We start from the raw sequence: 26432 nt of genomic DNA, 5'->3' as shown, positions 1-26432 counted from the left end.
GCTAATAGTTGAGTGGGTATTCTGAGTCTGGATTTTCTTATATATTATCTTCACTAATATATTAATGTTACTCCAGTATATGGTATTTTGTACACATCACTTGGCTGCATAACTGAACTGCACAATCCAGAGCGTGAGTTTCAAAGGATGGCTGCATTTTGGTTCTTGCATATTTTCAGAAAAGCCCGACTTAGGCATGTTTGCCTTTAAATGTGAACTGAACTGAATTCCTTCCTATCCTTCTTTAGGCCCCAACTTTCCCCAGTGGACCTCAGGCACCATATATGGGACTTCTAGGCAGTCTTCCCTCCACACCAACCTACCAAGCACTACCAGAGCTCACAATCTCTGTCAGCTTCTGACAAGTACTCTTTTCAGATCACTTTTCATATACTACCCAACACTTCTCACTAAGGAATTTTGAGAGATTGGTTCCAAACAGGCAGAGAAAAGTTGCTTGCACTGCAGAAAACTCTTCCCACATTTCAGTGTAGGAGTAATGATGGCATGAAGAAGTACTTCTCATTATGGCAACAATAATGCATAAATGGCAAAAGTAAAGGAGGATGTGTGGGGCCCTTCTTTAAATTAATTGCGCACATCACAATGCTATAATATATCTCACATTAGCAGAAGTGCTTGTTTCTCTGGAAATATTTATGGGCGTGCAATTAACAAAAGTCAGTAGCCAGCTAGCAACGCAATATAATGCTACAAAAATGGTAATTGTACCCACTTTGGCAAATAACATTTTTGGTCTCATTCTTCGCACAGCTGCCTCCTACACCTCTAATTATTTTAAATCGCACACACACCCCAGCAATCAACATGAACACTTCAGAAATTCTTTAGAAAGGGAAACATATGAGTAAGAAGCAAAAGGAAATGGCAAAATGCTGGTTTATTAGTCTTTGAATAGTACCAGTGAGTATTATGCAATTTGGCTTCAAAAGCATTTCCGATTTGAGGCAAGCTAAGGGTGGCTGCTTGACTAATTTCGAGAGGTGAAAAGAATGGTTTTGAGTAGGAAGACCTGGCTTCCGGTCCATATTTAGTCATAGACCTCACTGTCTGACCTGAATTTCTCTCAGGGCCTAACTAGGCAGGACATTAACTTGTGTTGCTTGCAAAACTGCCAGCTTTTCTTTATTTAATTGCAGGCATGGGGAGGATGGATTGTCTGTTTGTTTCTGTTTAGAGCACAGTTTATGGGAAGGTCTAAATCTTTCCCCTCCTGCTGTCCTGATCCCTTGCAGCTTTGTAAATCCCTCAGAAAACCAAAATGCAAAAACTATACAAAACGACAAGAACTGCATGATATTCTGGCTGGCAAGACAAGCTGCAAAACTGTGGGCTGGTTGATGGGCTGTATCTGAAAGCAACTGCTCCTCATTGGTTCCTCATCAGATTGGAGAAGTGATGGGGTGGGCTGCAGGGGTCTGTTTTGGGCCCAGCCTTGTTAACTTGGATGAAGTAGAGGGAGACCCATCAAAGTTGGAGATGAGGCCAACTGGTGGTGGCAGGGTAGCTATTACCTTACAGCACCATCCTTATCATGCTTACTCACATGTAAGTCTTACTTACTTCAGTGTGGCTTAGTCCCAGGGTTAGGACTGGAACCTTAGAAGACTAAAATGTTGGTTTAAAATGTAAGGAAAGATAAAACTGATGAATTGCAACAAATGTTGGGGATTACAGTGGCAAAGAAAGTAAAATATTTGGGAATTAGGTTGACATTAAAAAATATTAATTTATTTAATGACAATTATCAACTGGTTTGGAAGGAGATAAAGAGAGATTTGGAAATATGGAATAGACTAAAGTTGTCATTTTGTGGTAGAATATCTGTGATAAAAATGAATCTATTACCTAAGATGTCATTTCTATTTCAAATGATTCCAGTAATTAAAGGAACAGGGCAATTCAAAGAGTGGCAAAAGGTAATTTCAAGTTTTATCTGGTAGGAGGAAAAACCAAGGATAATTTTCAAATTGCTAATAGATAAAAAAGAAAGAAGTCGATTCTCCGTGCCAGACTTGAAACTTTATTACGAGGCATCCTGCTTATGTTGGTTGAAAGAATGGATAACACTGGAAAACACAGATTTATTAGATTTGGAAGGTTATGACAATAGATGCGGATGGCACTCTTTTCTCTGGTATGACAAAGTTAAAGTTCATAGAGGTTTCACAAATCATGTGATAAGAGCGTCAATCTGAAATTTGGGGGGAAAACAAGAATTTATTGGAAAGAAAAGCACCTTGGTGGATTTCACCAGTAGAGGGATTGACGGTAAAGAAATTAAATAAGGAAGGGAGGTGGGCCACCTATGAAGAGATAGTGATGGAAACTGATGAAGTCTTTATGGGAGATAAGAAAATTGGTTTTGAAAATAAAAAATCCAGATTCCAAATCGAGCTGTTGGAAGGCAGATGTAAATTGTTATCAAAAATGTATAATTTGTTACTGGAATGGTATACAATGGATGAGCAGATGAAAGAGGTTATGATAAAATGGGCAATAGACTTTGGGTATAATATTGAATATGATGCATGGCTAAAACTGTGGAACAGAAATTTAAAATTTACAGCATGTGTGGCCCTAAAAGAAAATGTAATGAAAATGATGTACAGTCATACCTCAGGTTACAGACGCTTCAGGTTGCATGTTTTCGGGTTACGGACATGGCGAAACCCGGAAGTACCAGAACGGGTTACTTCCGGGTTTCGGCGCTTGTGCATGCACAGAAGCGCTAAATTGCTCTTTGCACATGCACAGAAGCACCGAATCGCAACCCGCACGTGCACAGACGCAGCAATGCGGGTTGTGAACACTGTGGGTTGTGAACGTGCCTACTGCACGGATCACGTTCGCAACCCGAGCGTCCACTGTATAGATGGTATTTGACACCGGTAAAGCTGGCTAAAATGTACATGGTGAATAATAGAATGTGTTGGAAATGCAAAGAGAAGGATGGAGATTTTTATCATATGTGGTGGACATGTGACAAAATTAGATATTTTGGGGAGTTGATACATAATGTATCAACCGGAAGCATTTTTGCTGGGGTTGATGGGCGAAGAAATTGTGAAAGTAGACCAAAGACTATTTCTGTATGCTACAGTAGTGGCAATAATTTTATTAGCCCCAAAGTGGAAATTAAAGGAAATACCAACGATTGCAGAGTGGCAGACGAAAATGATGGACTATGCAGAACTGGCAAAACTGACTTGCAGAATCAGGAACCAGGAGGACTCAAAATTCCAGAGAGACTGGAGTAAATTTATTGACAATAATCATTTATTGCAATAATTTATTGCAATAATCATTGCAAAAGTTTGAAGACACTAGCAGGACTAAAGTAATTCCTATGATGTGGATTTTATAGTTTAAGTTATAAATGCGAGACACAGATTTGTAATAGAAAGCCTGTTGAAGGGGGGAAGGAAGTCTTGAGCTCGGCAGAACGTGGAAAGATTGGATTGGTGTTGTAAAGTGAAATTATTGTCTAATGAGAAAATGAATAAAAATTATAATGATGAGGACTGGAACCTTAGAGTCTAAGCCTTAGATAATGAACAGGATTTGGGATAATCTTTACAAGATGGAGAACTGGGCTAAAACTAGCAAGCTTGAATTTATGCGGAGATAAGTTTTGCTTTCAGTTCCAAAGGACAGAGATGTGAGCCAGGAGTGCCAATGCAGAGCAGGCAGGTTAGGAACAATGCGGACTTAGCATTATTTTATTTGTTTGATTGTTTAAGGCAGGGTTAGGCAACATCTGGAGGGTACCATAGCAGCTAGCTCTGGTTTAAGGTATTTTTATACCACGCTTCAATACAGAGTTCCTAGGGCAATTTACACAGAAAGGAAATACAAGTACAAGCCCAGCTGTCACAACTTTTTCGTATAGTCCAGCTTCCAATTGGAATTAATTTAGTCAAAAGGCAGGTTGCCTATGTGTGAACTGCATTGTATTTCCCTCAGGTGCGTGCCACTCACATGCCTAACGTATCTGTTACTTCAGTGGTACTGTGGCCTCCTGTAACTAAACAGAGGCAGGGGAATTTAGCAGTAATCTCCTTGCCACCATTCTGATCAGACAATATACTTCGCCTTGCTAGGAACATGGGATGATGTATGCCAGAACACAGAGTATTAACTGAAGCGTTGCGGGCCTCCTGTGAGAAAACCTTTTTCTCTTTATGCACTGCAAGAGCCTGTCATTGATTGCTTCTTGGAATGGCTTTATGGCTGAGCTGGCAGAGCAAATAGCTGATATCAGTATGTGTTTTGGCACAGGGATTTGGGATGGGGTTGTTGGTACTCATAATTTTCTGGTCAGCATTTTTCAATGATTTTTCTCAGCATAAGAAGAGGCCTGCTAGCAAAAGCCCATCTAGTCCAGCATTCTGTTCTTACAGCATCCAACCAGATGTCTGTGGGCTTCACACAAGGAGCACATGAGCGCAGCACATGAGCTCAGCACTAGATGTTTAGATGTGTATGTGGGGCTTCATGTTCCTGCGGCCCTCTCAATGTTGTTAGCTTTCAACTACCATCATCCCTGACCACATTGGCTGGAGCTGATGGGAGTTGGAGTCCAAGTCAAGAGGACCACAAGTTCCCCTTCCCTAGTATAGGTAGGCCTATCCTTTGACGTCCCCCCCCCCATCAACAGCCATCCAAGCTAACTAGGGGTAATCAACACATTTTGTGATGTTAAATTCCATAAAGATGATAATGTGTTTGAAGTGAAGATGTACTTCATTTTATCTGTCTGACTCTTCAACCTATTGGCAATCTGTTTTAATGGATGGCCCTCAAGTTGAAGTGAGGGAGAGAATTTTCTCACCGTATCTTTCCCTCATGCCATTAACAATTGTATAAACCTCTCTCTTGTTCCTCTCATCATCTCTCCACCTACCTAGTGTGCACGTGGGGGTGGCGGAAACCCTGCAATTTTAACTGAAAATTTGTTCCAGCCTCTTGATTATTTTACAGTGCAATGCTATGCATGTCTACTCTGAAATAATTCCTGTTGAATTCAGAGGGGCTTACTCATAATAAAATATATATTGCATAGGATTTCAGGTTGGCAGAGCGATTCAAACAGGGGCTGAAGGAGGCAAAAAGTGGTAGACTGACCACCACATTCCAAGCCATGGTGATGTATGCCGGCAAAGCTGGAGGAGAGGGGCAACTTTCCTGTTTTTGTTATGGCAGCTCCATGGTGACATAACACTGATAAATGCATGCATTAAATGACATAAATCAGAATGGTTGCTTACCCCTTTGCCGGGTGGGGGCAGTTGCAGCCCCTTGCAGATTGTCTGCCACCCCTGGCAGAGTGGACAAGCAGGCTTGACTGGCCATTGATAAGCTAGCCAGCCGGCCCTGCTGCAGGGCAGGATTGCCTGCCAAAATCATTATTTCAAATGGACCAATCAGGAGCCCGCTACTTGGCAGAGTCTTGCTGGTGGACCGCGAGTTGGCTGCTCCCACTCCGGACCACTAGCAAAGCATAAAAACCAATTGTTCCTGACACCTTCAGCACAGTTGGCAGAAGAGATGCACACAGAATGTATATCTGCCCTAGTAATATCTTGAACATTTTCACTTAAAGTAAAGCAAAAACAATTCAGCAGCAACTTTTTAGTGTGATTTTCAGTAATCACAAATCAATTAAAACAGTACATTTTGAAAGAGTTTGGGAAACCACATTTAAATAATATTTGAGCTGATGTGCAATCCAGGAGAATTGCTATTTTAGCACTTACAGGAAATGGGTTCCTAGAATAAGCTATAATTACATAGGAGGGGTAAGAAGGATAGCTTTAAAAAAGAGTTTACAATGAGAACTTTGCCTTAGCCTCATTAAGTCACATTCGAAAATTGCTTGACGGAAGGCACTTTTTAAACTTTACCACCAATCACTCATTGGAACTCTTTCAAGCCTTAATTTACTAACATTTTTAAGTTCACAGCCAAAACAGAATTAAAGTCAATGGTATGAAGGTGATGAGGTTTAGCAGGAACCGACCATCAAAAGTCAGCTATGGAACATCAAAGGGCAGCTAACTCTCCATACCAAATACCCCAAACAGATTAGCCTAGTAGACATCATCAATACTAGTACACACAAATATGTTCTGCAGGGTCACAACACCATAAACTGACTTTTCAGGTTATTTTCATTTGTTGCAATTAGGTTCAGTTGATGTCCAGATTTCAACATATCCTGGAAAACTTTCAAAAAGTGGATACAACCAGGAGTTGGGTAATCATAATCTTGACCTGTGTTGACATGTTCACAAGGACCAGTTTGCCCTAGTGAAGTGCAACACATGGTGATTTCTCTTGCGACGAGTGTGGCTACCTTCTAACCAGAGAAGAAGAAACCTCATGCCCCACTGATGAAATTGCTGCCTTCCTGCCCTGCCAGGAACTCGAAGCTGCTTCTGCAATTGTGACTGCATGCTTTCCCCCCAGTGTGTATCATCCAGTTCATGCTATCTTTTTTTGCCATGTAGTCTTTTGCCTGTGTATTTAATGGTGTGAAGAAATTGAACAAATGGGCCTGAAAATGGTCCAATGTGCCAAATAACCTCACATTGGCTTTGCCACATTATTAATCTAAATTGTCCCTTGTGATGTGGCACACACAGACAATCTGAATGGTCAGTAGGCACCAATGCCTAGGCTTTCTCAATGTTGTCCTTGCATAGCATTGAACAGTGTTTGCTGGGACAATGTACTGAAAGCCCAGGCACTGGTGCACATCAGCCATTCCAATATCTGATAGTTTCAGCAACTGGGACCAGCAAAAGAATATTGCTGTTTGTGGTCTGTTGTTGTTCAGGATTCCATCCAATCCAGTCCAACCCTTCTCAATGGTTTTCCTGTCCCTCCCAGCCCACATTCAGTATGGAACATGCTCAGACCACCATATTGGCTGGTTTTTTGGGAGGCGGGTTCACCTCCTTGTGGTTTCCCCCCTAACTTTTTTGTAGTTCTGAAAACCTCAGGGTTCTCCAAAACTGCTGATACCTGTGCATGGGTAGTGTTGCTTTGGATATGTAAGGCACTGTACTCCAGGTCAGAACATCGTAAATAGAGGGAATGATCACATTCGTCTTTCATTGAATAAAATTTTGATAGGAAGCCTGGTTTAACAGAACTTGCTTGGAGGAAGGGATGGATGAATCAGCCAATTTTGGTTTCTCTCCGTTTCTCATTTTGACATTCTTGAGCTTAGTTGCCCACATTTCCACATCCATTTGCAATTTTTTTATAAAAAAGGTCACCATCAAATTCATCAACATTTTACTGCAAATTTCACCTAGCACTCATACGTTTGTGCACAATTTTGTCTTATACACACATTTTTGCAAAGCATTTCCCCTTAATATAATGCATGTCTGTGTGCCCTTTTCACCAATATATGCACTTTTATGCACGCTTGACCCTAGCCCATGCATTTTTGTACATGTTACTCAGCTGGAGAACAGCATAGCAAAATCAGGAGAAGTGTGACTTTTGAATGATGACTGTGCTTCAGTTTGTGTATTGTTTTGGAAAGTGTAGATTAGGTAGGTTCATCTTTAAATGTGAAGTGAACCAAAGTTCTTCCCCACCCCTACTTGTAGGGTGTACTTTCAAACATAAATAGTTATATGCTTCACTGTAAATCTGGGCATTGGTTTTCTGCAGTGACCTGTTCATGTAATTCAGACTAGATATTAAGGTTGGTTTGTTCCCCACCACTGCTACCACCCCCAGTGAATCATAATTATGCTTCTAGTAGATTTAACATTCAGCAGATGCACCTACTTGGGAAGCTATCAACATCCACTGGGCAGATAAGGAGGAGCGAGCCTCTTTGCACCCCTTATGAGCAGGTCACAACTCCTGTCCGCTGAATGGCATCTGTAAAAATGGCACATTTATTCAAGAAAGAGTCTGCTTTTAAAACAGGGCCCAAAGGCAATCAGAAGGATTATATACTCCAGCGAGCCTATCTTTTATTTAGAGAAACGTGACAGGCAGCTATTTGCTTATGGTAGTGTTGAATACAGAAAAATGGGGTGTGTGTGTGTTAATTATATCCTGATAGTGTGTACATGATACATAAGGGACTCCTTGAACAGTTACAAATTCTTGAAGTTAATTAACTACATTGGGAAGGGTGACTTTAGGGACATAATTTATCTGGATTTTTTAAAAAAACAAAAGCTGTGAAAAGCTTTTGTTTAGGTCTCACCTTTGGGGGAAATGGGCCAAAGATGGTAAACCACAGAGGCATCAGGAGAGAATGTCATACAGATGCTTTAATTCCTTTGAGGCTAATAGCAGAGTGAGTGGCAACTGCACACCAATTACATCACCTGCAGCATTTCACAGATGAAAATCAGATCCCTCCCATGCACCAGTAACTGCTGATTGGGATGCAGGGTGATCTGGTGGAGCTGGTCCTGTTTATCCCTTAGCAGAACAACCTCTGATTGTTCCCATCAGCTTCAGTGGGAGCCTTTGGTGGTTGCAAGCAGTGCTCTAAGCAGCATGGCAAGACTCACTAGGTTTCTAAGGTTAGACACTATTTTATTTTACCCACAATGTCCCAGAGTGATGCTGTGGTGGTGGTGAATGGTGGAAAATTAATACGGCAGCTTGAACTCAGGCGCCCACCTTGTGCTGTGCACCAATTTCATTTTTTAATGGAAGGCCCAGAGCAGGAAACAGAAGTGAGTCTGCTGTAGACTTGGGAGCTGTCCAGGGATGCCAGGTGCTGATGGACAAAGGTTGCAGTGGAAGGCCAGGGCCAATGTCATCCAGTTTTAAACGTGCAACATGCAGAAATCGGGGACTCCTTTGGGAGGAAGGGCAGGACAGCCATTTTAAAAATGAATGAATAAGTAAATAAATACATAGTACATACAAGCTGATGGCTCCAAATGTCAAGAACCTACCCCCCTTCAGTAGGTAGGTAAATAAGTAAATACATCAACAGTTAAAAATGCAAAAAATAAACCCTTCATTGTTTTTCTACTGTGTGCACCCCATTGTCATGTTGACCCAAGGAGTATTTTATATATTAATCCCACAGCAGTGGGGAATTAATTTCACAAGAATCCACACACATTGCAAATTTCATTTCATCCATTTCCAGGAGCCTTAAGATGTGTGCAATTTGGTCAAATTTTATCTAGTTTCAGCCTGTGACACTGACACCACAGCTTTCATGCTATTTTCTTCCTGGCGCCTCTACTTTCCCTTGATCTTCAGCCTCTTTTCTACACAATCAAACACTCCTGTATAGATTTTTCCTCTTCACTTAACAAGCCTATTGATCGCCTTATTTGCAGTATCAATAACTAGACAAAACAGATGCTGCTTTCTTAAGAGGGCATAATCCTAGCAGTCTGATGTAAAGCGGGTCCCTTTTGTTTTCAACTGTTCATCAGATGGCCTACAAGCATGTATGCATTTTTATTCTAGATCATGTTTTCATATGCAGCTTCCTCAGAGATGAAATAAAATAATCACACGCTGTCATTTTCTAAAATGCAGCCTGAAAGCTGCCATCTCCAAGCCATTTATATTCTGACTGAAATGTGCAGAAGACCTGACACATCTCAGTTTCTGTCTCTCACGCAATACTTTCAAGCTTTGTGCCATTTTATTTCCAAAATCAGGGAAGGGGAACCTGTGGCCCTCCAGATGCTATTGGATTCCAAGTCCCATCAGCCCCAACTACTATGGTCAATGGTTGGGAACAATGGGTAGTCTAGCAATATCTTGATGGCCACAGGTTCCCCATCCCTTTCCTATACAAGAGACAAACCCAGGCTTGCCCAAATGTACATTGAACAAATATGTGCACAGTCAAGCATCACTCCCTTATGGATATGTGTACAACACGCATTTCGCAAACATGTGTTTGTGGCATTTGCAGATCATATTTTTAGCTGTGCACTTAAAGCACCTATCGTGTCTTAGCAGTAGAGGAACTACTGCAGTCTTCCTCCTTCCATACCACTCATGTCAGAATCCCAAACTCATATAGGAAACAGCCATGGCATGTCTGCTTCCTATGTCAGCACTGCCCTAGTTTCTAAACTGATAGGTGGAATTGTAGCTGGCTGACTGAGTGAATCCCCAAAGTGCTCACTAATGGTTCCTCATCATCCTGGAAAAAAGTGACAAGTGAGGTGTCGTAGTAGGGTGTGTTGAATTTTTCAACTTTCAGATTCCCAAAATGAGAGGCGCTATGACTTGGGAATTCAAAAGATATCTGGGTTAAATTGATATAATTCAGTTTTGCTTGGTAAGTGACTACATAAAATATTGACTTTTTACATTTTTGTGGAATTTCCATTAACATTAAACTTGTCTTATTAAATTTTTGGTGATCAAATCTGTGTAAAATCACTTAGAAATAATTAAAATTGTTTGCCAAGTACCTGCAGTTATATTATATATTCCTGAGCATAACAAGCAAGTCAGAAAGTGGAAGCGTCAAGAAGACAAGAGAAGAAGACTTGCTAAATTTAAGCAGAGAAGTATGCAGGTTGCTTCAATGCCATCAAATGAAATAATTTTCTCTGTTGATGAAAATGAAGAACAAATGGAGGTTGTGAAATGAGAATTGGAAAACCAAGGATACCTTCCACTTCTAATAAAAAGAGAGCACAACACATTTTTACATCCTGAATAAATCCTCATTCTTCCAGTAAACACTTATCTAGAAGAGACTAATTTAAGAAATGTCAGCCCAAGTGTTATATGATGCTTTAAAGAGATAGCACAATAAGTCACTGTAAATAAATTGTGCTGTTGGGCAAGTGTATTGACATTTACTCTGTCTTTGAACAGAATGTAGGCAACGTGTTAATTGGTTTTGGTTCATCGATATTTCCCCCTTCGTATACATTCACCAGTGCATAGAGGGCAAGATATTGATATGACAGTGGTCAATTCCTATCTTGTATACTTTTTATTTGGCTTACTTTGAGGCAACTGCCTCTATGAGCTGTAATAACTTTTGACACTTTCCCAAACCTAAAGGCACTATTTTCTGCTTTAATGAATTGCACTAAAAATGGAGGGCAATAGTTGCTGAGCAACCTAGTTGGTTTTGCTGAGTAATTTCCTGTATGAGAAACTCTGCACAGTCATTTCCCCAGGGAATTTTTGGAGGGTAATAAGTCTTGCAAATGCTGCTTCCCTGTGGCTGGATGCCATGCCCTGCAATTGGAGTCTATGCTACACTGCAATGTTTGAATGGTGGAATCACACAGAATTCACAAACATGGCAGGAAGATGCAAGGAAATTTACTTACTTTCAAATCTTTTAATTGTTTCTCACACTGTGCTCTTATCAATGAATCTGCCAGTCCAGCAGATGGAACTCAAAACAAGAGTATGCTCTAACCTTCAACAAAAATGGGAAAGGAATACCAGATTACTATATATTGCAACATCATTTTACACAAATACAGCCATAGGCCCTAGAGGTAGCTGTCACCATATTTTATTCATCCTCCCTAACTTCAAGCCATACAAATTCACAGAGGGTAAGAGCAGATCTAAAACTCAATACAGTCATACCTTGGGTTACAGACGCTTCAGGTTGCGTTTTTTCAGGTTACGGACTGCCGAAACCCGGAAGTATAGGTTACTTCCGGGTTTTGGCAGTCGCGCATGCGCAGAAGCTCTAAATTGTGCTTTGAGCATGTGCATAAGTGCCGAATCACAACCTGCGTGTGCGCAGATGCGCTGCTGTGGGTTGCAAACGTGCATCCCACATGGATCACGTTCGCAACCCAAGCGTTCACTGTATGATGGATCCAGATTCATCATGCTTCAAACATGCACTCTTTCAGGAAGCAAAGGCAGTGTCTGTTTCCATATTTAACCAAACCATATTTTTGGTGTTGCTGGAACAAGACTTGAAGAGTGTTGGAATTGCACAAGCCCTTCTCATTTTCCGTATCTTCTGTTATTGGTTTAGTGGAAACCATAGTTTTTCTCAGTGTCTGAACATCCAAACTATGGCTTATGTTTGATTGCAAACCAGGATTGCAAACCTCAGTGCTCATTCCTTCTTAAGCATATAACAATTGCTATATTCCCCCACCCCCGAGAAACATTCCAGGTGCATACGGTGTAAATAAGACAGTCAAACATTAAGTAAGTTTCTAAATGGTTTAGAATTGATTACATCATATAAGTTCCTTCTACTCTCGGTGCTAACAGATTGTCCCCAAGTGAGTCATGGGTAGCTGGGGATGAAGGGACAATGTTGTCCTTTCCAGTGTACTGAATAAACAAGCACCATACGGTTGCAAAATTGTCTTTGGTCTTTGTGTTCAGAATCTAGCATGAGGTGTAAACACAAAAGGTATCAGCAACCTTATGACACATACATGCATGATGCTACCCTCCTAAGTCCTCCTCCTGAGGAGCTTACGTTAACTATCCTTATCTAAGGGCAATTCCCAAGCTCTCTGTATCTGAATAAATATATCGTGGGTTCCTCCCTCCTGCCTTGCCTTCAGTTGTTTTTGTGAACAGCAAGACAGCAATTAGTTATATTTAGAACAGCAATTACACACATTAAATGAGCAGACATTTCAACGAGTTAATGAGCAAGCCAGTGATTAGCATGAAGAAATCCTATTAACCTGGACAACACCATACAGTTGCTGTGTAGTGGGGCAATGTAATTACACAGTCTTTTCCGTAAAATTTAATTGCCCAAACACTTTATGCTTCTCTAACAATAACTCAGAATAATAAACAAAGATGTGCTGCCATTATCCTTTTCCCTGGCAAAGGATCCATTGGTTAGTCCTGTGTGGGTAACAATGGTTTTCCTATGGAAACCTTCCTTAAGAACCTGGCTTCTCAATGTATAAAATTTGCCCAATAAGTACACTCAGTGTGTCATCAGGAGTTAATAAAATGCTCCCAGGCCAAATCATGTTGTTTGGCTTTAGGAGTCCTTTTGTGGACAAAGAAGTTGAAGGGACCATTTTGTCAATTTTATGCATGGGATGGAGAAATCATTCAGCCGTTTCTGAAGGGTGAAAGCTCACAATTAACAATGACATTAATTCATTCATTTCTTCTTCTTTCTTTCTTTCAAGTGACAACAGCAGCGGTTGCTTGGCCACCATTTTGCACCTTCCACAATGCCCCAGGGTGGTGATAATGGCATCTGTAATAGACAAATAATTGGTGGAGAATCATTGGAGAAAATTTACTATTCATAAGAAGTGGTTTATAAGTCCATTAAAAAGGAAGGGGGACTGTTGGGCCTCCAGATTTTGTTAGACTACAGCCCCCACCATCCCTAACCTTTGCCTAAGCTGGTTGGGGCTCATGAGAGCTGGAGTCCCCCCCCCCCAGTTTTTTTTGAAGGCCACAGGATCCCTATCCCTAAAGTATATTCTCATTACCCCTTGTCTTCCATTTGTGTTTTATAAATTCCACCCACCGTATACGATAACAACACCTACAACAAAAAAATACATGGATGCGAACAGGGTTTCCAACGATTCCAGAAATCCCTGTAGACTTCTTGTAACACATGATTGACAGACAAATAATGGTTACCTACATACTATGAAAAGGCTCACCTGTTGATTTATGCAGCTGGAGCTGTTGGTAATGGCACAAGGGCATGCAAGGTCATTTCCACCCCTGATCAGTTCACAACTCTAGATGGGAATTGCCTAACTCCCTGGTTTAAACGAATCAGATATCTCAAGTTCTTGGGGGGCGTTCCCCCCCAAAAGGAAAACGTTCAGCAACCATTTTTGAATTTACATTTGCCTTTCTCATAAATCAGACCCCCACCCCCACTCCAAAGAGACTCTGAGTTCTACTCATTAGTGTTGTTATAATTAGCTTGTGAAGAAATCAGCAGGATAATTAATCCATTAGGTTTCTGCCTGCAAAATACAACTGTGCCCAAGTGCTTTCGGGAGTTCACAGCTTTCTTATTTCATTCAGATATTGAAAAGATACTTTATACATGCAGTGGGACCTCAGGGCCACATTTTGGTGCAGAAAAACCCTTGATACCAGTGATTTGAATGGGCTTATACGTGTACTGGATTATGACCTAGAGAGAATGTGCTACAATTGTCCCTATTTTAAACAGGAATGACCTCTAATGGAAAGCTGGATGGTAGAGTACATGGTTCGCATACAAATTTTCCAGGTTCACCCTCCATCATCTCCAGGTAGGACTGTGAAAAACTCCTCTCTGGAACACTGGAGAATCGGTGCTGGTCATTGTAGAGACAAAACTGAGGTAGAAGAATCAATGGGGTGTCTCAATACAGCTTCTTGTAGAGGATATCATCCTGAGCTCCTTGGAGGAAAGGTAGAAAATATATCCCTAACATGTGGAGGTGAGGGAAGCTATATGACTTTGGGGGCAGAGCTAGCAGCATGGTAATTCTGAAGACCCTTCAGGGTGAGTTTTAGAGCCGTTTAAGAAGAGTTTGGATTTGATATCCCACTTTATCACTACCCAAAGGAGTCTCAAAGCGGCTAACATACTCCTTTCCCTTCCTCCCCCACAACAAACACTCTGTGAGGTGAGTGAGGCTGAGAGACTTCAAAGAAGTGTGACTGGTCCAAGGTCACCCAGCAGCTGCATGTGGAGGAGCAGGGACGTGAACCCGGTTCCCCAGATTACTAGTCCACCACTCTTAACCACTACAACACGCTGGCTCTTAACCACTACACCACATTGGCTCCAAATAAACCAAGTAAGCCAAATAAACCAAGCCAACATCATTCTGGTCAGTCAAGATGAATGTATTGTGATGAAAAACAATAGATATACCAGCTTTCTATCCAAGCACTAGGGTAGGAGCCTTAGCTAATCAGTAATTTCAGGCAGGTGAATGAGCAGTTTCCCTATTTTCCAGGGACATTCCCGGATTTACAAAAGCCATCCCAGTTTCTGATTTGATCCTGGAATGTCCCACTTTTCCTTAGGACGTCCCTATTTCCACCAGAGAAATGTTGGAAGGTATGTGACCCACCGCGCCAAGGAGATAAGTATCTATACAACTTTTAGATGTCATCTGAAGGCAGCCCTGTATGGGGAATTATTTTTTTAATGTGTAATGTTTTATTATGTTTTTATATATATTGGAAGCCGCCCAGAGTGGCTGTGGTAACCTAGTCACATGGGTGGGGAATAATAATAATAATGGAAAAGGACACCCCTATTTTCATCAGAAAAAAATTGGGGGGTATGAGGTTCAGGGCAAATGTTTGGATTTCACCATACCCCCTCCACCAGCCCATTTGATTTCTGTGCTAACTGCAGAGAAAGGAAAGTATTTTTCTCCAAAACCAGAAAGGAAACACTGTCGGCTGACAGATGAATTGCTCTATCCCTCCTCTGTCAGCACCCCTCACCCACTCCATCCCAAACTATCCTAGTAAAAGGTGGTAGCTTGTGTTTTTGTATTGGCTGCATGTCACAAAGCAGAGTTGATGGTTAAACCACTCTGAGAATTGTAGCTTTGTGAATAACAACAACAACAACAACAACAACAACAACAATAATAATAATAATAATAATAATTTATTTATACCCTGCCCATCTGGCTGGGTTTCCCCAGCCACTCTGGGTGGCTTTAGCAAAATATTAAAATACAATAATTCATCAAATATTAAAAGCTTGCCTAAACAGGGCTGCCTTCAGATGTCTTCTAAAAGTCCGAAGGTTGTTTATTTCTTTGACATCTGATGGGAGGGAGTTCCACAGGGTGGGCGCCACTACTGTAACTTTGCTTCTCGCAGTGAGGGAACCGCCAGAAGGCCCTTGGTGCTAGACCTCAGTGTTCAGGCAGAACGATGGGAGTGGAGATGTTCCTTTAGGTATACTGGGCCGAGGCCATTTAGGGCTTTAAAGGTCAGCACCAACACTTTGAATTGTGCCCGGAAACATACCAATATAGGTCTTTCAGAACTGGTGTTATGTAGTCTCAGCAGCTGCTCCCAGTCACCAGTCTAACTGCTGCATTCTGGATTAGTTATTGTTTCCGGGTCACCTTCAAAGGTAGCCCCATGTAGAGTGCATTGCAGTAGTCCAAGCGGGAGATAACCAGAGCATGCACCACTCTGGCAAGGCAGTCCATGAGCAGGTAGGGTCTCAGCCTGCATACCAGATGGAGCTGGTAGACAGCTGCTCTGGACACAGAATTGACCTGTGCCTCCATGGACAGCTGTGAGTACAAAATGAGTCCCAGGCTGTGCTCCTGGTCCTTCAGGGGCACAGTTGCCCCATCCACCCCCGCCCACCCCTTGTCCCCCCGAAACAGTACTTCTGTCTTATCAGGATTCAACCTCAATCTGTTAGCAGCCATCCATCCTCCAGTCGCCTCCAGGCACTCACACAGGACCTTCACCGCCTTCACTGGTTCCAGAGGTAGAGCTGGGTATCATCTCCATACTGACGAACACCCAGCCCAAACCCCCTGACGATCTCTCCCAGCAGGAGGGACTAGGGTGGTCTCCTCAGAACCCTCAGCACCCTTAGCAACTAAACTTCCCAGGATTATTTGGGGGAAGCCATGACTGTCAAGTGGTGCTGTGCTGGTTTAAATGTATAGAGCAGGTTCGGCCTATTTCTCTGTGCATTAGAAATGGGCTTGGTCAACCAGTTCACTGTTAACAATGTCTAGCATTCTGGTCTTTTCTTTCCCCCTGATTGGCTTTGGCAAATCTTACAGTTTCTGGTTGCCTCATATATAAATCCACAGAAAATCCACGAACATCTCAGGGAATTTAACTTCAATTCTACCTGCCCCCTGGTAATGGACTTGAAGTTTAGGTTGGGGTCCCTTGCGTCCCAAGGCCCCAGCAAAGATGACCCCAGCAATCTTCCCAGACTTTGCAATGATAAACAAAAGAGAAAAGGCGTCTGGGCCAACAGCCTTCAGTGTCTGAGAATTATGATGCTTGCTTCCTCATTTACCCAGACACAAATAGCTGAACTACTCTATCAGTTGTCTCCTAAATATTCAAAGAGTAGTTTTGTGTCTCTGAGGAATGCTTGTTCTTCAGCATCATTTTTGGCAAACCAAATGATTTTGTTGGCTTTCGTTTTTCCTTACAATGCCAAGCACCACATGCCTGGGGAAGACAATGTTTTTTGAGAAACTGCTAGTCAAATTCAAGAATTTTGCTGTAAAATACCAGCGAATATGGGCACATAAAGCAGTTTAGTGAAACAAAACACCTCACTGCTATGCAGATGCTATTAGATAAGGCATATAGATTTCTTAGATTGTCAGAAGAAGGAAATAATGCAGAAATATGGTGGTGGTGCTTTTTAAAAGATCCAGATCTTTTAACAGTGCAGAATGGAAAATGGAAAGTGAATAAATACGAAATTTTCACGATGTATCTCCCTTTACCCTTCAATAAAGAAGAAATCTGGATTTTGTAATGACTAGATTAAGCAATGACAGCATACAAATGAAATTGTATTTCTGTTTCATACTTATTGTTGGTTTTAACCGGAAAGTATATATAATTATAAATTCAACAGAGAGAAAATGCTTTACTAAAATAAGTGGCAGCAAAACCTTGCAAAGAACTAATTATGTCTGACAAATACTTTCAATTAGTGTTAAATTTAATTGGAGTAAAAATACTGGCTTTGTACAGGAAAATACAAGGGGGGGCGAAATCCTCCATTCAAAAGTAACTTTACAAAATAACTTGACTAGCTGAAAACAACAGCTAATTGGAAGACCCTTCAATTTTGTTAAAACTGTATAAATGGTGGTCCCCGTGATAGTTATGTTATCTGTCAATAAAATGGTTGGATCTTAAGACCTGTAACTATATCTTAACACCCAAATGTTGTTAGACGCAGCCAGTGCTTTTCTTTTCTTAAAAAATGTTTAGGGCTACTCTCATTTTCCTACTCGTATTGAAATACTGCCCCTCAGTGAGGCCAAACTTAGATTCACAAAACGTTTCGGTGTATGTGTACCCCTGTGTACCCCCAGAAAAAAAAGCACTGGACGCAGTCCCCAAGCCCCTGCCTCTGATTGGCCTTGAGGGCACTGCCTGTCCTTACCTGGGAACCCAATGCAACCAGAGGTGGGTGGCACCAGGTGACCATCCTTTTCGTCGGCCACGCTGGGAGATGGCAGCCCCCCTGGACACACCAAGGCTGTGCGATGTGGCAAAGGCCACCCATCCGGAGTCCCAGGTGAGTAGGCATTGCCGGCACAGGCACATGTTGGCTGCTGCAGGTGAAGGGAGGGCCACAAGAATGGATACAGTAGACTGGTATTGGGTTGAATTAGGCCAGAACTTTATTGATTACAGGAAAGAGTAGGTTTGGCCAAGGCATTGAGCATGAGCTGATAGGAGCAAAACTTGTGCTAGGGAATCACCCCTGACAAGGATTGGGTGCCATGACCCCACATAGGTTGCCATTGGGAGAGGTATATGGGCCCATTGTTCCTCCTGTGGACTCCCAGATTTCTTTGACAATTTATATCTTAATGGGGCTTTGTGGCTTTGTTCCAAATAATTTTTTGTTGCTTCAGAGCATTGGTGTGAGTTCTTGGGAGGGAAGTTCAATTTCTACGTCCAATGCCCAGATGGCCTGTCACTGAGATGGCTAGATGACAAGTTTGTTTTTGCCAGCACTTCATTCCTTTATCCCTTCTACCAAGTAAAAAGCAGTGGGAGGTGGCATTCTAGTTAGGAGGGCCTTTAATTCACTTAGACACCCTCCTTCCTGACACATCAGAGTTAATTTTATACAATTTAGAATTTACTGTAATCTACATTCACTTTTATGGTTTGCTGCAACCTTTCCAGCTGTAAACAACACCAACAGAACAAAATATACTAACAGTTCTATGTGAAATTCATCATTTATTATGAATTACACGTACAAAAATGACCATAATATACTGGCCTTATGAAACAAATGTTAAAAGCCTGAATAAATAGGCACATTGCCAAAAATGAATAAATATCCAATTATGAAAGCATATTTTCTTCTACTTAATGCACAAAGTCTTGTTTTAATTGACAAAAATGGTTCATCACAAGATTGTCATGGATGAACAAGATCTGAGGCTGGCTTATACAATTTTCATGCCTCTTGCAGTTGGAGAGTAGCTACTTCTAGGATTAATGAAAGGAACACAGGAAAATTGCAAACAGAGAGAAGCATAATGACTGTATGACTGAAGTGCATAATGTTTCAAATTCATGTTCTCAGAAAAAGTTCTGGTCCCCAAGGCTCAACCAGGACACCTACGGAGAAGTCCTTTTTCTTCATCTCTGCACACAGGGGATGCTTGGGATGTGGAAGCTGTTACCTTCCAATTGTTGTTGGACTCTAGCCAACATGGTCCATGGTCAGGCATGATGGGTGTTGTAGTCCAGTAATATCTGGAGGGCCACAGGTTCCCATCCCTGCTCTATGTGTTCAAAAGGATGTGAGTAATGGTTTAACCTGCTCACCCTATTCAGTGAAACTATGTTTAGGCTTCCTTTCTGGGCAGATGCCCATAAACAGAAGCTTACAGTCAAAAGCCACAACAGATGAAAATCACAACTTGGTAACACTTCATATCTCTTTTTTTTTTTATAATATTTTTATTTTTCCATATAGACACAACACAACAAACATAAACATACAAAGACAAAAACAAAACAAAAAACATGTATCATTTCATAACCTAATTTCATATCCTATCTTCCCCGACTTCCTCATGCCTCCCCTTTCTGTATTCCAAATTCTTATCGATTGTTCAGCAAATCTTCCCTTATTTTAATTTAAATTTAGACTATTCTTCCTTATTCTCCTTGTCTTAACCATTGCTAATAGTAACCATTTACTTTCCAGTCCAACATCATTCTAACTTTCATTAACTTTGTAATATTTCTTTAAATAGTCCTTGAATTTTTTCCATTCTTCTTGCGCTGCTTCTCTTCCCTGGTTTCGGATTCTGCTCGTCATTTCTGCCAAGCCCATATAGTCTATCACCTTCATCTGCCATTCTTCCAGTGTGGGTAGTTCTTGCGTCTTCCAGTACTTCGCAATGAGTATTCTAGCTGCTGTTGTAGCATACATAAAGAAAGTTATATCCGTCTTTAACACCCCTTGGCCGACAATACCCAAGAGAAAGGCCTCTGGTTTCTTGGGGAAAGTATATTTAAATACCTTTTTAAGTTCATTATAAATCATTTCCCAGAATGCCTTAATCTTCGGGCAAGTCCACCAAAGATGAAAAAATGTACCTTCAGTTTCTTTACATTTCCAACATTTGTTGTCAGGCACATGGTAAATCTTTGCAAGCTTGACTGGGGTTATGTACCACCTATATATCATTTTCATAATGTTTTCTCTTAAGGCATTACATGCCGTAAATTTTATCCCGGTGGTCCACAACTTTTCCCAATCAGCAAACAAGATATTATGACCAATGTCCTGAGCCCATTTAATCATGACCGATTTAACCGTTTCATCTTGTGTATTCCATTTCAGCAGCAAATTGTACATTTTGGACAAATTCTTAGTACTGGGTTCTAACAGTTCTATCTCCAATTTTGATTTTTCCACCTGGAAGCCAATTTTACTGTCCAGTTTAAACGCTTCGGTAACACTTCATATCTCATACAGTGGTACCTCTGAAGTCAGACGGAATCTGTTCTGGAAGTCCGTTGGACTTCCAAAACGTTCAGAAACCAAGGTGTGGCTTCCAGTTGGCTGCAGGAAGCTCCTGCAGCCAAATGGAAGCCATGGAAGGCACGTCAGACGTTCGGGTTCCAAAGAACATTCACAAACTGGAACACACACTTCCGGGTTTGTGGCATTCGGGAGCCAAAACGTTTGACTCACAAGGCATTCGTGAAACAAGGTACAACTGTATATATCTCATGCTGTTGTTTTTAATTGCCCTTTAGAGGTTCTGATTATGTGTTTTCTTATTTTATTGTTCTTTGGCTTCTTTATTTTATGTCCTGCACTCCAGTCTGGTTATCTGTATAGATGAAGAAAAGGTTATAAATGTAATACTAATACTAATACTGATACTACTACTACTACTACTACTACTAATAATAATAATAATAAAGTTTACATGTGTACAAATGTGATGGATAAACTCTGTGACTGTAGATATAGTCAGCAGCAGGCCACTGTGTGGGCAGAAGGGAATGCAGCCATAGGAAATACTGTTCATTACATCTGTGCTGGCCTGAACACCACACATTAACATTTATTCAACCCACAAAAAGCATTGTGTTGGAATAGTCTACAGTTCCTTGCCAAACCAAGAGCTACCAGGCACATTATATGACTGGGATAAAAGAGCATCATGTGAAATCAAAATTAAACTACTGGCATTGTATCAGTACAGTTCTTTAGACAGGAACAAGAGTCCCCAGTGAGATTATTGACTCCCCACATCCCTTTGAAAAGCTGGTCCCCAGGCCACATTGCAAATCTCAATTTCAAATGCAGCTTGCCAGGTGGCATGGGGACATTTCTGTCTAAGGAACAAGCCTAAAGCCCACATGGGCATGTAGTTGTTTGATTCTTTGGAACCCATTTTTGAGTATTTGTGAACTATTTTGCAATCCCAATTAGAAAATGCAATGCTTACATATGAGAAGCACATGTGCAAAACCAGTTGCGGAGGAAGGGGCTTTGGTACCCGGGGCCACGGGGGCATGGCACGTGGCACGTGGGGGTGTCCCAAGGGGGAGGCGCCCGCCCGTGTGAGCTATTGTCCCAATTGGGTAGGCGCCCACCCGATCGAACATCTCAAGGGGGAGGCGCCCACTCACGGCGATGTCACCCCCCCAGGCTGGCACCCAGGGCGGCCCTCCCCCCTGCTCCCTTCCTCCACCACTGTGCAAAACAATATTGTAACATCAGTACCTGTATCCAGAATGCCGAGAATGGCTGCTGTTTCCTGCTACGAGCGAGCACTTGCCATCATGGAGAATATGAAGCGGCCCTAAGTTTAATTGCTAACCCAAGTCAAATCAAATTAAGTATCCATGGAGGTGTGAGCCCTTGATTAAGGAACAGTGTTATCTTAAGCAATTAGACTTTGTAGCCCATAAACAAGTTTCTTAACAGACATTTCATGGAAGAAAAGCATAACGTGTTACTTGAGTTGGTGCCATGTTTCTGAACTTCCCTTTTTGAATCCATAACAGACTTAACTCTTTTCAAATTTGGAAACTTACTTTAATATTATTTTAATAATTGAAACTATGGTGGGAAAGTGGAACCTGTAATTATGATCAAGGAGCTTTCTTTTGCTGAAGCATCATTCATCAGTTTCAAAAGAAAGGAGCTATACTGCACTCCTGCTGTAATTATGCATTATGGGCTTGCATTTGTTTATGTGAATGTGTGCATCATGTTTACTAATGAGAACTCTGATTTGTTTGGACCAGTGTGAGATGGGTGGCTGTCACGGACAGCAGAGTGGCATGATTTCAAGGCAGATGTGGCCCCTGCAGATACAGCAGAGACCTGCTTCATTGCACCCACCTTTGCCCAGGTGAAGGTGCTCAGTGAGACCTCTCCGTGGTCCTGCAGACTATCAGTTATTTTTGCCATTTTGATCTGTCTCCTAGGAATCTGATATATGTTGGCTAATATTTGTTGCTTGGTGCTGGAAGATGTCAGACTCCATGGAGGCCAGAGTTCTGTGGGCTCATAGTCTGATCACTATGGGACAAATGGAGGCCTCAGAGGTGGAGAGATGCTCTGATGTATCTGTAGAAGATCTGGGCTTCAGGTTGTAGGGTGTGTGCATGTGTGCCTGAGAATGACAATAGCGGCAGTGTATTGCCTGCTTCTCCCTTTAATTCTCAACCAATTCAACTTATGCCTAGTATAGAAGTGCTACACTTGGCTTCCGGGAGATGCCAGCATGAAGTAAACATAAATATGATAACTGAGAGGAGCTTTTCCCAAGAAATGAGGGGTTGATCGCCTCCTACACTCTCCCCTACAAACTTAGGAGGCCTCTGCTGATGTGTCTACCCTGCCTAAGCAAGCTTCAGTTAGCCTCCTAAAAGCGTCCTATTAGCATTCACTAATAGATGTGATTAACATGAGACTAGAAGAAGCAGAGAAACCTACTTTTCCTTATGAGAGCCAGGGGTTTATCCTTTACCAAAACTCAGATATCACTTTCCCCCGAGTTCGTTGTTTGTTTCCAACTTACACAAATGCTAGCCACTCAATGATGAATGTTTGCTTCATATATTGGATTCATTTGCTAGCCTGATGATTATAGCTTTTTGCCTGTGTTCCTTGGCAGTAGACCATGTAGAAACAACCAGTATAACAGGATACTCCCCCATGCCCATCAACAAGGTATTCAATGTCTTTCAATTAAATAACTTCCTATTGTTTCGTCATCCCTGCCGTTTCTGCTGTCAAATGAATGCACTTAACCACTGCTACCAACCCAATTGTGCCTTGTGCTACAATTCATGTTGAAGTATGGAGCATTAAGGGCAATCTATATTTATTTCACAGAGTTTCATGAATGTCTCACTCAGTGTTTTATTTGCTTTTTGGGGTGGTGTGGTGGGAGAAAGAATGCTGCCCCAGGCATGATTGCAGATCTGACGTGCTGTAATCAGCCATGTCATTATCAATACAGCTCAGAAAAAGCAAATGTTTTCTGCAACACTATCAGTGAGAAACAAAAGCTTTTTCTGTCTGTCGGATTTAGACTTTGCTACAGATAGAGCTGATTGGCTAGCAGGAAATGTCACTCAACTGCTTTTTTTGCCCACATTTTATTGTAGATATTAAACATCTATTGGATAGAGCACCACAGGGAAAGGTGTGTGTGTGTGTGTGTATGTGTTTGTGTGCGTGAAGGCTGGGCTGTGAGGAACAGTCTGGGGCTGAGCCAGGAATCCAGCACCAAGTGCCAAGACTGAAAAGTAAATCAGAACCATAGTACAAACTAGGAGGCAGGACCAAGAAGAGAGGAGCCAAGCCAGAACTCAAGAAGACAATGTTGCTTAAGCAAGACTCAGCTGGAACAGGAAGCCCCCTTATACTCCTTCCCATCCAGGAAGGTCTAGTGGCCAGCCTGGGTGTAAAGTCAATCTAGGGACCGAATGGAGGACTGTGCAAGGCCTACCTGATCAGATTCAATGCCCAGTTCAATTGTCTGGATCTGACCCTGATTTGGTTGAGATCAATATGGACCCAGATTCGGAAATCCAAATATTGTACTTCCATTCACTTGCATGCTAATAAAGCCCCCTCCCTGCAGCAAACAGCCAGGTTTGTTTCAGGCAGGTAGCTCCAGGAGTTTTTGTGCTGGGTACCTTAAAAGTTTGCTTTTAAGTTTTGCAGCAGCAAAAGAAAACAAGAAAAGACACAGAAAACAGAACATAGTGTAACAGTGGGGGGATAATGAAAATCACAATGCCTAGGACACAGACAATAAACAATTATTACCATTTTTATGGGAATTGGACTGGGATTTATTGGGAAAGGATGGGGAAAGAAAAAAGTTTAAGGCTAGATAGGGTACTGTGAAGGAAACCAAACACAAGGTAAATAAATGCCACCAAACCCTTTCTAAGAGACAGAACTTGGAAAAGTGTGAAGGCAGTATGAGTTTGCTGCATTTTAATACTCCTCAAGCTCTGTGCTTAGAGAGGGTTGGGTGAGATTCTAGCCCTAGTCTAGAAGGAAACAAAATCCAGCTTCCTTCTTCCCCTTTCTCTCATTCCTCACCCTGGCATTCTCCTTATATGGTATTGTAATTAATAGCTGCAACACTTTTTAGACAGACTGTCTTTAGAGAGACTTTTAAAAAGTTGTCTATTGGCACAAATTGCTGAAAATCAATTTGGGTCCACCCATATCACTCTGTTGCAATTTGTAACTGCCTCAAGCTGGTTTAGATTTGGCACAAATAGGTACAAATCGGCCTGATTTGGTTTGGGATTCAGACTTCGGACAAATTGGTTGCACAGCCCTAATTGCCACCTCCAGCTCAGATTCATTACACAAGTGAGCTGAGCACAGATCTAGCATTTCCTGACAATTTTATACCAATATTGGATGGATCCAAGACTTCAAGGCTGGCTCTACCATTAGGCACAGGGAGGCACTTGCCTCTGACAGCATATGCTGGAGTGTTCTGAGCTGTTCCTTCTGAGCCCCCTGGTCATCTCATTCTACAGGAGGACAGAACGGTGTGTACCCCACAACCTACCCTGTGCTCTCTAAGCGAGCCTGCTGCCTTCAGGAAGTTGCCCAGCCATCCGTATTAAAGTAAGATTCAACTACCCGTCCAGTTAGCTTCTGTACCTAGACTCTTGTTCTTCGTCTGAAGCAGCAAAATGCCTAAGAGCTCCTTTCTAATGTATATGCACCATGAATGTCGTGACTAGCTTAATAGGAGCCTCTGGCCTTGAACACTTCATCCAACCCAAGTGGATGAGAGGGTGTAGTACATAGGAATTCTCTTTCAGTGCTACAAAATGGACTGGGAACATTACTAGCCCTTTGTTTCTAACTGTTCAGTCATCTGTCCTGTCTTTTCCCTCAGCACTGTCTTGAAGGCTCCTTGACAGGCTTATTCAGACACCGTCCTGGTAGTTCTAGCCTCTGACTTCTAGATGGTCCATGGCTCTTTTTCATTTCAAGCATCACTTATATTCAGGGTTCTCCAATAGGTCCAACTGATGTAATTCTGAGGTCCTTTTGATCATGGCTGAATCCAAAGGTTTCCAGCTTTATTTCTGTAAACTGAGTTGCTAAGAAGTGTCCAAACACAAATGACTAACGATATTCATAAGCTCAGAGATGAGACTATTGAATAATAGCAACATATGAAAAGATATCAAAATCATTAAAAATAAAACAAAAAGTCAATTATAGGAAATCTTTTCCTGTTTATCCTTTCTAGTGTTACTCTGGCATGTTCTCTGACTAAGACAGAACTATATTTAACTATCTCGCAAGACACATCATTGATGCAAAGAAGATACAGAGGCATTTGAATTGAGCGTTGCTGATTGCTAGGTTTGCAACCAGTTAGCTTATTTTGAGAACATTGTCATATATTAAAGGGTTTTTTGCTAGAATTGTTGGATATTTTTGTCCTTTCAATTCAGGTAGACAATGCTGAATAATACTAATACTGCTATAAATAATAACAAGTAGCTATAGTGCAGTAATTGCAAGTGTTGGAAGTGCTGCATGTGATCTAGTTGTGATCCTTGCAGGAATCCTATAAGGGAAGATATCATCATCATCATCATCACCACCATCATACTCCAGATTGCTGGTGCTGAGGATGACAAAGGGTCCCTTCAGACTGGTGTTTTATTGTCAGTGTATTCTGAAACATGTT

This window comes from Podarcis filfolensis (genome assembly GCF_964270895.1).
Source record: "Podarcis filfolensis genome assembly, chromosome: 5".
In the NCBI taxonomy this organism is placed as follows: domain Eukaryota; kingdom Metazoa; phylum Chordata; class Lepidosauria; order Squamata; family Lacertidae; genus Podarcis; species Podarcis filfolensis.
Note: the sequence above shows the minus strand (reverse complement) of the source record.